The sequence below is a fragment of the Dermochelys coriacea genome, chromosome 2, assembly GCF_009764565.3.
Source record: "Dermochelys coriacea isolate rDerCor1 chromosome 2, rDerCor1.pri.v4, whole genome shotgun sequence".
NCBI lineage: Eukaryota > Metazoa > Chordata > Testudines > Dermochelyidae > Dermochelys > Dermochelys coriacea.
The window spans coordinates 90457223-90473201 of NC_050069.1; the positions used below are offsets into that span (position 1 = coordinate 90457223).

The following is a 15979-nucleotide window of genomic DNA, read 5'->3' on the forward strand; positions in this document are numbered from 1 at the left end:
CCAACCCACTGAACCCCACTCCCCCAGCATCTGGATCTCCCACAGAGCCCCCCACACCCAACATCCCCTGCCAAGCTCTATCCCCCCACACACCCAGACCCTCCTGCTGAAACCCCAATCATCACCTGTACCCCCCTGCAGAGTCCCATTACTGTTGCACCCAGAACTCCCCAAGCCCCTGTGCATCCAGATCCCTCACCCCAATCCCTCACTCAGCTGCCTGCACCCAGATTGCCTCATACACAACCCTCTCACCCCACATCTGGATTCCCCCCACACTTGGATCCTGCCTTGCTGAGCCTTCCTGCCCATATCTGGTGCACCTATCACGGAGGGGCAAGGCCCTGGGGTGTTTCTTGGGTAGGCCTGGTCCTTGTGCCGTGTCAGGGTTGAGTACAGCCTCACCACTGAGGGCATGTCTACACTTACCTCCGGAAAAATTGATCCAGCTGGGGTCGATTTATCGTGTCTAGTGAAGACATGATAAATAGACTGCTGAGCACTCTCCCATCGACTCAGGTCCTCCACTGGAGCGAGAAGTGCAGGTGGAGTCAACAGGGAGCATCGACAGTTGACCTACCGCAGTGAAGACACCACAGTAAGTAGATCTAAGTATGTTGACTTCAGCTACCTTATTCACATAGCTGAAGTTGCTTAATTTAGCTCAATTCCCCTCCCAGTGTAGGCCAGACCCAAGTCCATGTCCCAGGGGTGGGGTGGGGAGCTGCACAGCGATCTCCTGTCACTCTGCAGCCACTGGCCTGTGATACCCCATGCCATGCTGAAGCCTCCACATTTATTTGACAAATAAAATTTGCAGAATTTTAAAATACTGTTCTCAGAATTTTTATTTTTTTGGTGCAGAATGCCCTCAGGAGTAATACAGGGCAGGAAACAGTACAATCCCAAATTTCGAGTTTCTTCATCTCTATGGATGCTCAAACAATGGCATATGAAAATGGATGATTTCCTTTAAAAATATTGGGGGGGGGGACATACTGTTTTTAAAAACACTATACTAATCCTGTAAAAAGGGATTAGAATTAAGTCTAACTGGTATCAGCTGACTTCACTAAACGTTTATCATTATCTCAAGCAAAGGATGCTGATTACTACTGGAAAAAGCATCGGCAGACTGAGCCAGGAACGGATTAACGAAGCTGCCGCATGTCATGTCCTCAATAAAAAGGTAAAACTGAACTATACAAATGAGTGAAAGGATTCAGTGTTCAAAGCTTGAATACAAACTGCAATTACATTGTACGGGACGTGGCTCCCCCGAGCTCAGCAGATGGGAGCCTTGAGCCGGCGAAGACAAGTGAGTGGCCCTCATCGTGGGGGTGAAGTTGAGCGCCGGCCTCCGCAGGATCGAAGCTTGTCTCGCTACTGAAAAGCGCCCCCTCGGGGGTGGGGGAGGGGGGGAGCAGCCGCTGTCCGGTGCCAGGCGCGGCAGGGCCTAGACGACCCGCTGACCCCCGCGCCGCGTGAGCCACAGCCACGGGGTCAATGCTCGCCCTGGCCGCTGCAGCTTCCCTGACACACGTCCGAGCGGCCGCCCCCTTCAGCGGAGCGGCCGCGGCTCGGCCCGTGAAGCAGGCGGCAGGGTGCGGGGAGGACACGCGCCCTCCCCTGGGCCCGTCCCCCGTCACATTCGGGCGCAGCGCGAGCCAGTCACCGCTTACCGGAGCCGGCCGCGCACGCGCACTCCGCGGGTAGTTAAAACTCACTGCGCCATCGCTGCTGGAAAACCCGGTGTAGCCCGAGTAGGGGGCCCTGGGCTTGAGAGTCGGGAGGAATCGGTGGCGGCTCCTACTCGGTTCCTGTCACAAGGGGAAGCAGATGCTCTAGTCTCTTCCCCCATCCCCTCCCGTCTCAATCGCCGGGACACCGCATCCGCCATTTCCAGAATGTTCCAGTCGCAGGAGCCAAGACCAGCCGTCCCGGCGCCTGCGCCGCGCCTGCCTGCCTGCTGCCCCGCCCCCGGCCCTGCCAGGGCCCGTTATTTTCCTTCCGTGTGTGTGGGTGTGTGCGCTGCGCGCGTGTGCACGAGCGATCTGAGGCACCGGGGGAACCACTGCGGAAGGAGAACTGTGACGTTGACGCTCCCTCCTTCCCCAACCGCCGCCCAACTCCCGTAACGTTCGCGGCGGCGCGTTCTCGTCTGTCTCGCGTGCGTGTTTGGGGTCACGTGGGGGTGGCGCGGCCAATGGGAGCCCCGCAGAGCTGCACTCGGAGACCGACATTCTGACGGGGGGGAGGGGAGCGGTAGTGCCGGGGAAGAGGAGGAGGGGGGGGGGGCGCACTTTCAAACCCTACAGCGGCGGCGGTCGGTGTGGGGCTGAGTCTCCGGCTAACCGTCCGCAGCGGTTGAATCCGGTTCTTCGTCGGGTCCTGTCATAGGGGCAGCGCGGGAGGAGGAGGAACGAGTCCTGCTGCTTCCTCCTCTGACAAGGTAAGGAGAGACACCCCCGAACCTGTCCCACTCCCCACCCCCATGGGAGCCGCAGTTCTAGCGTCCTTGGGCTGGGGGCGGCACCACCCCCCCGGAGCCTGCTGCGCCCTGGGGTAACCCCTTTCCCCAGCCGTGTGTGTGTGTGTGTGTGTGTCCGAGCGCGCGGGGGGGGGGTGTGACCCTTCCCGTCCCCCGGCTGTGTCTCCCCGTTCCGGGGGGGAAGGGTAGCCCCCCGGTGGCTGCCCTACTCCGCACCCCGCCCCGCTTGCGCGGCCCCTTCTCCCCGGCCTGCGGGTGATGCCGGTCGCGGGAAGGGCTCTGCCAGCCGCTCTCGCAGCCTGTCACTGCCGCTGCGGGAGCCATGGCTGCCGCTGTCACTGCCGCTGCGTGTCCTTTGTACGGTCCGTCCGTCTGCCCCCCCCGCCCCCCGCGCGGCTGCTTTTTGGGGGGCGCGCCGGGGCGGGGGTAACTGCTGCACATAGGGCTGTGCAAGCCAGTCGGGGCTTCGCCTCTGCCGCGGCGCGGGCTGTGGCTGTGCAGGCGGGGCGCGGGGCTCGCGCTGTGGACAGCGGGCCGGCGGAGGAGGGGACGCGCTGCTGCAGCCTGTGACTCAGGGCTGGGATTTTTTTGGCATCATCTAAAAAGCTAGAAGCTGCTCGCTGAATTTCTACCAGGCTGCCTGTCAGCGTCTTGCCGAAGCCTGCTGCTACTTCACTGTGTGGCCTAAATGCATTTGGAATACATCTAGGATTTTTAAGTACTTGCCTCAGGCTGAGGGATCTCATACTGTTTTACAAGCTAGTTGCATCAATTCCATTGTCTCTCACTAAAATACAGCCACCTCTGAGGTGGAGCACAGCAGCTGATTGACAGCATCAACATTAAGTAGCGATTTAGGACAAGAAAGCAAAGAATACTGTTTCCAGTTGAACCTGTAAGGATGGATTAGGTAGGCAGTATAATTACGTCAATTCACATTTGACCAAATTACCAGTACATTAATATCCATCCCCTCTGTTTCAGTTTTAAAAACTGACTGCGCATCTTACGACAAGTGGAAGAATAGCAACAAATGCACAATTCTTAATTGAAAATGATCATAAACTGCTCCAGTAAGAATTTTTAAAAAAATTAAGTCTGAACATGTCTCTGTTTTCTCAGTCAAGAGCCCTTTATTCCTGGAAATTAATTAGGCTTTAGAATGGTGTATTCCACATCTGTCTGGTAGCTCATGGGAATATAGTAGATGACATATGGAAGAGAATCCATTTGTGGCATTCATAACTAGGCTTTTCTTTGTATCTATTTGCAAGACCACAGTGAAAGCCAAGAATGTCCCAACTTCATTCACTTCCGCATGTCAGCTGTTTTGTTATCCCATGAGGTATCAGACAGATGTGGAACATGTCTTAAAGTTTTGTTAGTTTCCGAAAAAGTGACCAGACAAGGATTTAATCACAGTGCCTACGTGAAGTCAGGACTTCACTAAAAAGGAGTACTTGAGGCACCTTAGAGACTAACAAATTTATTTGAGCATAAGCTTTCGGGAGCTACAGCTCACTTCATCAGATGCATTCAGTGGAAAATACAATGGGGAGATTTATATACATAGAGAACATGATACAATGGGTGTTACCATACACGCTGTAAAGAGAGTGATCACTTAAGGTGAGCTATTACCAGCAGGAGAGTGGGGGGGGGGGACCTTTTGTAGTGATAATCAAGGTGGGCCATTTCCAGCAGTTGACAAGAATGTCTGAGGAACAATGGGGAGGGGAATAAACATGGGGAAATAGTTTTACTTTGTGTAATGACCCATCCACTCCCAGTCTCTATTCAAGCCTAAGTTAATTGTATCCAGTTTGCAAATTAATTCCAATTCAGCAGTCTCTCATTGGAGTCCGTTTTTGAAGGGGTTTTTTTTGTAGAAGAATTGCAACTTTTAGGTCTGTAATTGAGTGATTACCTATCCTTGCAACAAAGCCCATTGCCAACTGTGTCAACATATCTATTCAGGGGACACCATCGTAGGGCCTAATCACATCAGCCACACTATCAGAGGCTCGTTCACCTGCGCATCTGCCAATGTGATATATGCCATCATGTGCCAGCAACGCCCCTCTGCCATGTACATTGGTCAAACTGGACAGTCTCGACATAAAAGAATAAATGGACACAAATCAGACGTCAAGAACTATAACATTCAAAAACCAGTTGGAGAACACTTCAATCTCTGTGGTCACTCCATTACAGCCCTAAAAGTGGCAATTCTTCAACAAAAAAACTTCAAAAACAGACTCCAACGAGAGACTGCTGAATTGGAATTAATTTTCAAACTGGATACAATTAATTTAGGCTTGACTAGAGACTGGGAGTGGATGGGTCATTACATAAAGTAAAACTATTTCCCCATGTTTATTCCCCCCTCCCCCCACTCCCCACTGTTCCTCAGACATTCTTGTCAACTGCTGGAAATGGCCCACCTTGATTATCACTACAAAAGGCCCCTTCCTCCCCTCGCTCTCCTGCTGGTTAATAGCTCACCTTAAGTGATCATTCTCTTGTTACAGTGTGTATGGTAACCACCCATTGTTTCATGTTCTCTATGTACATAAATCTCCCCACTGTGTTTTCCACTGAATGCATCCGATGAAGTGAGCTGTAGCTCACGAAAGCTTATGCTCAAATAAATTTGTTAGTCTCTAAGGTGCCACAAGTACTCCTTTTCTTTTTGCGAATACAGACCAACACGGGTGCTACTCTGAAACTAAAATGTAGGGTCCTTGATGGGTCATTGTGATGTGTGGAGAGGGGCTCTTGTCCATCAAGGAGGAGCCTCCTTTCACCCTTTACCTTACCCCTGATTGAGGTGGGGTAACGTAAAAAATAAAAAAATCACCCCTTAAGAAACAGTCAGTGTGTATCTGCCATGAAAATGCCAACTCAACTCTTTGTGCTTTTTTCCATCTTAGTCTTCTGTTGGGGTGATGTAGATAGAGCATAGTCCTTCAGAGAAGTGGATCTTAAAGTTAACACCACATTGAGATGCACTGGGAAAGTATACACCTCTCAGAGCTATTGTTTTAGACCCTCTGCAGACTTAGGTGGATGGTGGGTCACAAATATGAGGGTTAACAACTTACAATTTTTTCCCCAAATGAAAGCTCAGATTCTAATGTAATCATATGACTCTAGAAGCTGCAACCCTGAGCTTGTGCCTGTGTCTTAATCCTGTCCTTCATGAATGCAGTGGAACTCTGTAGGTTCAAAGTTCTGTCTATGCAGATCCCATTGCAAGATCTGAGGTCTGGGTCATAGTAAAATATTGTTTTGGGAGGGTAGTGGTAAACCCATAACAACCTTTGACAACTCTACTTGGCTACTTGTATTTTGTGAGTTAAAAATCAAGGAGAGCAAGTGTTGGAATAGAGTGGTACTTACCAGCACCACAAGGACTGTAATTATGCATTCCTGTGATTATGTATGAAGCAGTTCCTTTCTCTGACTTCCTGGTTCTCCCTTGGCAGTCCCCACCATTAGCTCCAGTGCATGTATAGGATTGTGTCCTTTTCCCATGAGATCCACTGTAGTTGAGGTGTGCAAAGGATTCTCCCCTTCTGTTGGCACTGGCTCTAGTCCTAGCACAGGAAAAAAGTTTGGACTTAACCATCCCCTTTGTGTTTCCTATGTGTGTTTTTTTTTTTTTTTTTTTTTCTTTTCCCTACCCAAGAAAAAAACTGCATGCATTCTGAATGCTAGTGTTAACTAGTATAAAACTTCTGATGGATGGTGTGTTTGATAAAATAAAAGGAGTACTTGTGGCACCTTAGAGACTAACAAATTTATTTGAGCATAAGCTTTCGTGAGCTACAGCTGTAGCTCACGAAAGCTTATGCTCAAATAAATTTGTTAGTCTCTAAGGTGCCACAAGTATTCCTTTTATTTTTGTGAATACAGACTAACATGGCTGCTACTCTGAAAGATGTGTTGATAGTGCACAACAAATTAAGCAAAGTAAGGCTCTTCCTGGCTTGCATACACTATATCTCTTGTTAGAGTAAAAGGTCTGTTGTTAGGAAGATTGAGCACTTGGATGAAATTACAAAAATTGTCTTCTCTTTCTAAAACACCTAATTATTCAGATAGTAGTAGGAGCACCAAAAATAAATGCAGATTTGTACCAAGTGTGGATTATCAAGTATAATCTCAAGCTGTTCTGAGTTTCATACGTTTCCTGATCTGTTTAAGCTTCAGATGAACTAAAAAACGCATTACCCTGCATATTTTGGCACATACAAGGTATCTAGATCTTTCAGAGCTCAAACACCAGCATCTACAAAAACCTTTACCTTTTATTTGAAAACTTTTTTTTTTATATTCACAAATCAGTAATGTTAGACTGATTTGTCACGTTTACCAAAGGCTTTACGTTGGAAGAACTCGGTAGATTTCACTGAAGCTGGTCATCTTAACTTTCAAGTTGGGCAGAAGAATTGATCACAAAATATATAGTGTTTAGCCTGTTACCACAGTGATAATACACGAAGTCTTCTGTTGGTATAGAACAACTTTCTTCTCTAAACCTTTCAAATATTTGGATTCTATCTTATTGTGAGATGAGCTGGGCAAATAAAGCTTTTGGCTTAATTTCTTTTGCATATTTGATTGAAGAGAGAGCTGTGTGAATGTTGACTGGTCATTTAGTCTCCATGTCAGACATGTTTTGTAACTACTTAATTGCAAGTGTTCTTGGACTCCACTGACAGATGGTATGAAATAAATATTAGCCCAGACTGTATCTAGCCTTGCTATCATAACCTTGAATAACGTTATTAACAGAAGATGAGTCAGATGCCAGTTGATTTGTCTACTTCTTAACCAGTTTGTCATTATTCAGGATTCCTTTATAGTCCTTGCAATAAATAAATAAATGGAATGCTTCATACTACTCTCAACATTCGCAAATCTTGATTTGATGAGCTTGAATAATCAAGTTGCTTGTAAAGAGGAGGGGATTTACACCACCAACTTTTGTATAATCTAAGCTTTCACTTAAAGAAAGTGAACAACAGCCCCTGAGTTGATGGTAATCTTTCAAATATGAACCGAATATAAACAAATAAAATCTTCCTGAGTCTGCAGAAGTTTAGTTTCCTTTACTACTCCTACTTCTATCTTTCAAGCTGCAAAAGAGTGAAACTAGCAAGATGCTGATCAGTTTCCTAGCTGCTGTTGGGAACACTGTGGGTAGCAGTGAAATTGGCATGAATCAGGTCAGTTTCATGCAGTTTCTGCCTGGGAAAGGCAGGAGCAGCACCAGAGTCAGGTGATACAATTACTAATGGGGAACAAAATTCCTGAAAATGGAAACTCAGGGAGAGGTAGAGTAAAAGAAATCTTTTCTTCTCTCTCCAAGCCTCTTTTCAGCTGTCAGTGATCTGGGGAGGAACAGAGTACTGGGAACCTCTTCCTTTTCTCCTCACTGTGGCAGCCAGGACACTGTGGAAGATAATGAAGACACAAAAAGCTCTTTCACCTAGATCCTCAAGGGCATTTAGACATCTATGCCCAATTGAAAGTCAGTGAGAGTTTATCCCTCCAGTAGCTTCAAATTTATTAATTCCACCAGAAGCTCATTACACTCCTGTTAGTGTTCAGGGCCACCAGGATGGTAGAAATTCTAGAACGCTCCACCTTTTTGATGGCAGAGGAGCTGGGCTTACGCTAGGAATTACAGCTGGAGTTTCACTTTTTTCCACCCTCTTTTGTATTTATCTCTGATTAGAAGGTATCTGGTAAATTTTTCAACGCCTGATTGGCATGGGAAGTTGTCCATCTGGTGGAAACATTTAGTTCTGGTAGGTGTGTTCTCACTTCAGTTATAATCTATCAAGTAGTTTATATAAAACATAACATAATCCTTTGCCAGTGTCCCTTTGTGCTGTGCCAGACAGTGCGTTTAAATCTTACTATCAGCAAATTGAAACAGGAAAAATTGAGGTCTTGTAATGACACTCCCCTCTAAAATTGGTTGATGCTACTCATTTTTTGTTTTTTCATGGCTCAGAGAAACAGAGCTCTCTCGATAGCCAAACTAGACTTTTGGGTTTTACCTTTATGTTTTGGTCATCCCCAGCCACCTTTCCTTTAATCTACAGATTAGATAGTAAAATGTGCATTCTTTATCAGACAGTCTGTTAATGATGTCACACCGCTGCTGCAGGGGTATATCCTTTTTATAAAAGTAGCTTTCTCCTGAGAACCATCAGTTTTACTCCTTTAAAAGTATCTGGCAATTCGCTCATTATGGTACTTCTCTGTGCTAGGAGGTCATGGCCATGAAACGCAGTCATTCAGAGTGCTGGAATTCTTGAACTTCAGGATAGGCTGGTTGAGCTAAAGCCAGGGTATCCAGCTGAGGAAATTGGAACTATCTCAGTAAGGGGCTTCTATACTGGTGCATGTATGCAAGACCTTCTGCTTTCGGTCTTGATCCTGCAGTTAGAAAATACTCGGTCAGACCCCGAATACCACTGAAATTAAAGGGGCTATGTATGAGCCTCAGGGCTCCATTGTGCATATCTCATTACAGGATCAAGGCCTTAATGTATTTGTGCCTTCTGGGCCTGGTACAGAGCACAAAATAAATTGTTTCAAATGTGATGTTCTTAACATTATCCACCCTGGAATAAAACTTAATAAAGCCTTAAGTGTTAGCCTCCTAAGTATTCAGGCAGTGACTATTGAGGCCTTGAAGGCAAGATAGAGCACTCTTCCTGTAAGCATCCTGTGGGTGTGGGTGTAAAAGAAAAAAAAGCTGATTAAAACTGAGGCTCATAAGTCCATTCTTCCTTGTCTCTAGTCCTCTGGAATTGCAGTCCGATGCTAAAAACCTCTCTGCAGGTGTTTCCTTTGAACCCTGATACCATCCTAAGGGATTCAGAGGAAGCACCTGTGAAGATATTCAGCATCTGATTTCAGACCTATAGATCTAAAGCGAGGAGGAAGAATGGGTTTGGGAGTAAGGTAATGGACTGGAGCTCATAAGATCTGGATTCAGTTCCCAGCTCTGCCACAGACTTTGTATGGCCAAGGACAAGTAAGTTTTCAGTACCTGTAATGCCTGTCGATGGAAAAATGTCAGTTCCTGAGCACCTCCAAAAGTCAAAAACTCAATCTCTCTGAACCTTGGTTTTCTCAATGTAAAATGGGGCCAGCATTTCACTACCTCAGAGGGTCTGATGAGAATAAATATTTGTGAGGTGTTTTTATTGCAGTGATGGTGCCATATAAGAACTCAGACTCCTCATACTAAAACTGTCTTTCCAGTGGCCATCTACTTAGAGTTGAGCATCAAACTTTTGTGTAGTGATTTTTTTTTTCTTCCTGTTTTTTTTTCCACTGGGCCTACATAGTGATGTTTAAGCTTGTTCCTCATTTCTTTCCAAAGATGGCTTTTCTTCTCTACTTGAGTCAAGAAACATCTCTCCCATTATTTAAATGTCCTCTCAGAACAAGAAGCATCTTCAGGAGCTCTGTTAGGAGGTTTCTATGTATTTTTCTGAAAAAAACTATGAAATTTAAAAAATTCAGAGGGCCATGTGTACTTGTGCATTTTATTCTCTGAGAACTGTATGCACCTCTTGTGCAAAGAGTGGGGATGTTTCCATTTAGAACTGTTCAAAGTAGTCATTTTGGTATCCCTATCTAACATCTTATAGACTCAACAAAGCAGCTTACATACTAGTCAGGCTTTTCTAGGTACCTCCTTTTGGTCTATATAGAACTAGGTGTTGTCTGGGCTGACAAGATGCTGGAGGATAATAAAAACAGTGACATTCCACATATGAAAGAGCAAAAGTACTAGCAGGAAGTTTTTTAAAAAAATCAAGAGATCAAATGCCTCCAAATCACAGAAGATCTGAATTTCTAATACAACCCATTACCATGAATAAAACACTAAATCCTAATTTAGTGGTAAATTGTGGTTCATTGATGAATATTAGAAATAATCAGGCCTTTGACAATGGGTTTATGAGCTGCCTCATTTCAAATGTCTTTACCAAACAGATTTGGTATAATATTCTTGTAGCTTTTCTAAGACAGTTGCTGGGAATTGGTTTGTCTAAATTATGCTTTCATTTTTAATATTGAACAGACAATGCCCTTTTGTGAGCTACTAATTAACTATATAAGAGCTAGATGATATCATACTTGTATTTGGTACTTGAGTAATGTTGCAAAACTCTAGTGCTTTTTTTTTTTTTTTTTTTTTTTTTTTTTTTTTTTTAGTGTTTCAAATTTACACAACCTCCACTAAGCCCTTCCTTTGTTTTTTATTAAGAAGGATAATTAAATGGATATGTTAACAAAATACTAGAGCTGAGGAAATAGAAGTAGAATAGAATACAGAGAAATCAGAAGCTTAATCACATTTGCCACAATTTTAGATTTTTATAAAAATCTTCTACAAAACAAAATATTTAAAAAGGAAATTCTCTGTCTACAACTTAAACGCTATACTGGTTGGTGAGAAACTTTAAATGAAGCCAACTAATTTATTTTCCATTATCCAAGATGAAATTCAAAAACATCATAATAAATATCAAAATAAACATCATAAATATTGGTAAGTACATTTTATATTTTAAAATGTTAGGGCATTACACAGTAAACACTACTAGAGAGAATAGTCAGGCTGAGAGGATTTTCCATTAGATTTGTGATAATTCATCATCAGGAAATTACTGAAGTATAGATATGGATTATGCCAATCTGAGGAATCTTGCGTCACTTGCCTTTGCTTTTCAAGTATTTATTGTTCTGAGCATTCAAAGAACAATTCTAGCATTTCATTACTTTTTTTTTTTTTTTGGCCACCTCTCATTTGTGACTTTTAGTAATTGGTTAAGATTGTGTTCTTGTAAGCTAGTCAATAAAATACATGTGCATTCCATGAGTCTCTTGTATTAATTATGTCCCAAGTCCTTCAGACTTGTATTAAGAAGCAAATAGTGTCAAGTGTAGTCCCATATCCATGGGACTACTTGTACTTAAAGTTAACCATGTATGTAAATCTCTTCAGAATTGGGGCCTAGCTGAGCAGTTCCTAGGCACCTATTCCTTGGCCCCTTCCATTGCCATTTTTTCTTTTTTTGTAACTAAGAAAAATATTAGACTACAAATCTTTTTTGTTTAAAAATAAAAGAAATTCAGATTGATTATAAAGTGGAAAAATCACAGGACATGATATTTTACTTCCTTTAGTTTCTTAGTTCTTAGATTAGATTGCAATGGTGTCTTTCAACTGTCACAGTAGTACAAAAATCTCTCTCAGCACTTCCTGTTGCTAGGCAACATCTCCACCACTCATCTGTTTGCCAGAGTGGTTGCCATAGTGTCCCCTGTCTTTGTAGGCCATAGTTGGCCAACAATACTCTTCACTCTTAACAGGGTTGTACAGGAAAATTGATTCCTTAAAGAGTCGTTGCCTTCGTTTTAAATGACATTCATGTGTGAGGGGAAAAATCCCCTTCATCCACTCTTCTCTTCCTTTCTTTTGTACCCTCCCTAGTACAGTTTTCAAAAATGGGAAGAAAGGATGGGGACTTCTTTGACAGGTGTCTTATTTCAGAAGGGTCTCTTAGTTCTCAGTACTATAAGCCTGGTTAATTCACTGATAGAGTGGCACGCTTTTGAAAATGTGGCCTCTTGAGGTATCAGAATTTTAATATCTAGCTAATTAGGTCGAGATGTTAAAACAGAAGTAAGCTGAACCATCTAAAGCTCTCTACTTGCCATTGCTTGCTTCCATTTTTCACCTAGATAACTCTGAAAAAAGTCAGTTACATGTAGCTTGTTGTTTCTTTTGTTTCTCAGTCTTTTTCATGTTCCATCAATCATTGTATTTCCTTTTAAATCCACAGCAATAGCAGACTGTTTGTTTGATTATTACTCCTGCACAATAGTACACATACATGCCAACGGGTTGTGACAAAGAGGATTTTTAAATATTCGTAAAATTGCAGAAAGTGTTGCCTGATAGCATGGGGATTTGAACTCCAAAAAACTAAATGCCTTATTAATTCTGTGCAACCTTCACACCCCTATTCCACATCACCTGGTTCCAAAGCAGTATGCCCCCCCATCAGTTAATTTTACAGATCCCCAGCCACACACACACACACACACACAAAACACCTTTGCTCATGATGTAGGTACGTGCGTGGTTCTTTTACATCACCCCAAGCTCAAAAGGGGGCAGTTCTATGGGTGGTTCTTCATGCTCTCCCCTTCTAAACTTGGCATGGAGAGTGGCATCTGCAGCAGGAGCATCTTGAATCCTGGGGTTGGGGGTAAAGAGAAATAGGAAGGAAGGAGATGCCAATTGATTATATTACTCATGAGAGCGGAGCAGAGAGATCCTGAGCTACTGGGCACTTTACCATTTTTGCAAGAGGAGGGAAAAAGAAAGTCTCCTTCCCTCACTCAAAAACCTCTGTTCTTCCTAAGTGGAGTGGGAGAGCTCTGCCTGTCACATACAGCAGCTTAATTTGTTGCCCTCCCCCAAGAGAGAGGCAAATCACAATCTCACACTTTTTTTTCCCCACAGAAACCCGCCTCATTCTGTGCACAGGATGAACCTGCTCTAGGGATGAATCAGGGTTGTGTAGTAAAGGAGATTGTGACGTGTACAACCCCTTGTTTCATATGTTGCAGAAATTGGAAGGCATGTAGTCAATGAGCAGAGGGGTTGTGGCATGGGGATTGCAGGAAGATAAAGGATGGTCTCATGATTAGGCAGTTGAGTTCTGTCCTGGAGAACTGGTTTCCTTCCCTGCTTCTGTTCTGACCAAGTTCCTATGTGATATAAGCAAGTCACTTAAAACCAGACTATTCCCAGGTGGTCACTAATTGTGTGTTCCTCATTTTCTGGGTACCTGACTGAAACCCTAGGGTCTGATTTGCAGAAGTGCTGAGAACTCATAGCTGCAGATGAAGTCAGTGGGAGCTGTGCTTTGAATATATGAAGTGCTATGTAATGTTAAGTACGCCAAAGAATGAGGTCTTGGGTGTGTCAGGTTGGGCAACCAAAATTAGTGGATACTTATGACCTTAATCTCTCTGTTTGAGCTCCCCAACTGTAAAATAGGGATAATACCACCCCCTCACTTCACAAGGCTGTTCTGAAAAATGCATTAATTAATGTTTGTAAGCATTCATACTATAGTAACGAACATCGTAGAAATGCCCATGAGGAAATTAATAATTTTGTCTTCAGAGCAGGGTTTGAACAATGTGCAGCAAATAAGGCATAAGGCCACACAATGAACAATGAGGAAAAACCAAAATATTGAATAGCCGTTTGTTAGGTGAACACTGGTTATCCTGTGCATGAATGAGATAGGGTCTTGTGGAAAAGACAATGTATGATAGTTTGTAATTACATGATAATAAAGGTGTACACCTAAGGGAGTCAAATTAAGGTTCCACAGGCAACCTTAATTTTGGCATTTCCCAACTTTTGAGTGCATGACTTCACAACATTAATAATGTCCTTTTAACATTGTGTGTAATAATTTGATATACATTTATGTGTTATCTTATTAATTTCCTTTGTTTCGTTTAGCCTTTGCTCATATGGACATTTCTCCATGCTTCTAATAATGAACCTTCTTTGGCTCTTTACTTCTACTATACTCTTTTTGAGGTGGGGGAAAAAAAAAATAGAACTGAACTCAACATTTCTGGCACTGCTGTACCATCAAATTCAATATGGCCAGCATAATATTTTCAGTATTGCTCTATCCTATTCTGTATATGTCCTAACATTTCGGACATATGCATGATGCATGTTGAGCAGAGGTTTTCGTTGAAGTGTCCAGTGATGTTGAGTGGTTACAGTTAACTTGCAACCAGCAATGTACATAAGTGATTTGAATTATTCCTTCTAACGTCTGTTGCAGGGGTCCCCAGCGTGGTGCCTGCGGGCACAGTGGCGCCTGCCGGGGCAGTTGTGTGTGCCCGCAGGACACCGCACTGCTGAAATGCCGCCTCCAGGCGCGGCCACCTGAGAACCACCCACCAAAATGCCATCAAGAAGCGTCGCCATTTCTCGGAGGCGAGGCTTCTTTCCGCTGTCACATTTTGGCGGCGGGTGTTTGGCGCCCGCCACAGTCTGTTGGGAATAGGAATGTGATATTACCACAGAAAGGTTGGGGACCACTGGTCTATTGCCTTGCATTTGTTTACAGTGAACTTCATCTGTTAAACTTTCTATGCCCCTCTGGATTTTCTTACAGATATCTGTAATCTTGTAGATGACAATTATTTTACTTTTTGTTTGTTTGCCTCCAGTGTTCCCTTTATTTTTTCCCACGTATGTGCGGAATGAGTTTTGTTACGTTCACCAATATGGAGGTGGTGAGTGACAGATGCATCTGAAGAAGTGAGGTGTTTACCCATGAAAGCTTATGCTCAAATAAATAGGTTAGTCTTTAAAGTGCCACCGGACTCCTTGTTTTTTGTGGATACAGACTAACACGGCTACCCCCTGATACTTAACACCTCCATATTGGTGCACATAACAAAATTCATGTGGTGGGCCGAGGGATTTGGAGTGTGGGAGGGGGACTCGGGGCTGGGGCAGAGGATGGGGTGGGCGAGGGCTCTGGGGTGGAGCTAGGGATGAGGGGCAGAGGGTTGGGATGCAGGGGGATGAGGGCTCCAGCTCAGGGTGCAGGCTCTGGAGTGGGGCTGGGGATGAGGGCTTTGGGGTGCAGGCTGCTGGGGGCTACGGCAGGGAAAGAGGACTTCCCTTAGCACTCTCTCCCTGCAGTAGCGTCTGGGCTTTTGGGGGAGAGAGGCCCCTCCCCTGACCGTGGCAGGTCTGTGCCAGGGAAAGGCACCTCTCCCTGCCACGGCAGGTCCATGCTGGGGGAGAGGCATCTCTCCCTGCTGCAGCCCTGAGCCCCTGTGCAGGGCTTAATAGGCAGTTGTGCGGACGTGCAGCTTAGAGGGAACTTAGGTTGCCACATTTTTCCATGTCATGAATGGCACTTCTCTCTCCTCCAGTTGGTAGTGCACGCCCATGTATAGATCCTTGAAAGAGGTGAACCTTGACAGTTTGTTTCTATGCTTTGTATATTATTTTATCAGGTTTTAAATTATTTCAGAATTTTGTCACACCTCACAATTATTTACATTCCTTGATAGTTTCTTGTGATGGACTTTCAAAAAACCTTTGTCAAAGTCCAGTTATCTATAGCAACCAGTTTTCCTTTAGCCCACTATTTTCTTGACAGTCTCATTCTAGTAGATTAACGAGGCATGATTTCCTTCTTTACAGAAGTTGCATTGGCATGTTACTGATCATAGTATGTTAATCTAGATGTTTTATAACTCGCTGTTGTTTCAGCCAATGTACTGGTAAGGGTAACTATCTGTAATTCCAAGGATTGTTTCCTCACTATTAAAGAAAACAGATGTAACAATGATTACTTTACAGTCTTCTGGTGTAATAGCTAT

At 44.2% G+C, this 15979-nt stretch overlaps 1 protein-coding gene across 3 annotated transcripts in view; it reads left to right on the forward strand.

Annotated features, from left to right (window-relative positions):
• The first annotated feature begins 2191 nt into the window (after positions 1-2191).
• The window catches only part of ANKRD12 (ankyrin repeat domain 12), a 104719-nt gene continuing 90931 nt past the window's right edge, over positions 2192-15979 (forward strand). For 2 of the 3 annotated variants that reach the window (XM_038389960.2, XM_043508095.1), the window contains exon 1: positions 2192-2452. The gene's annotated coding sequence lies outside the window, so the exon portion shown is untranslated. The remainder of the gene's footprint in view (positions 2453-15979) is intronic. The other variant, XM_038389958.2, reaches the window with a different exon arrangement.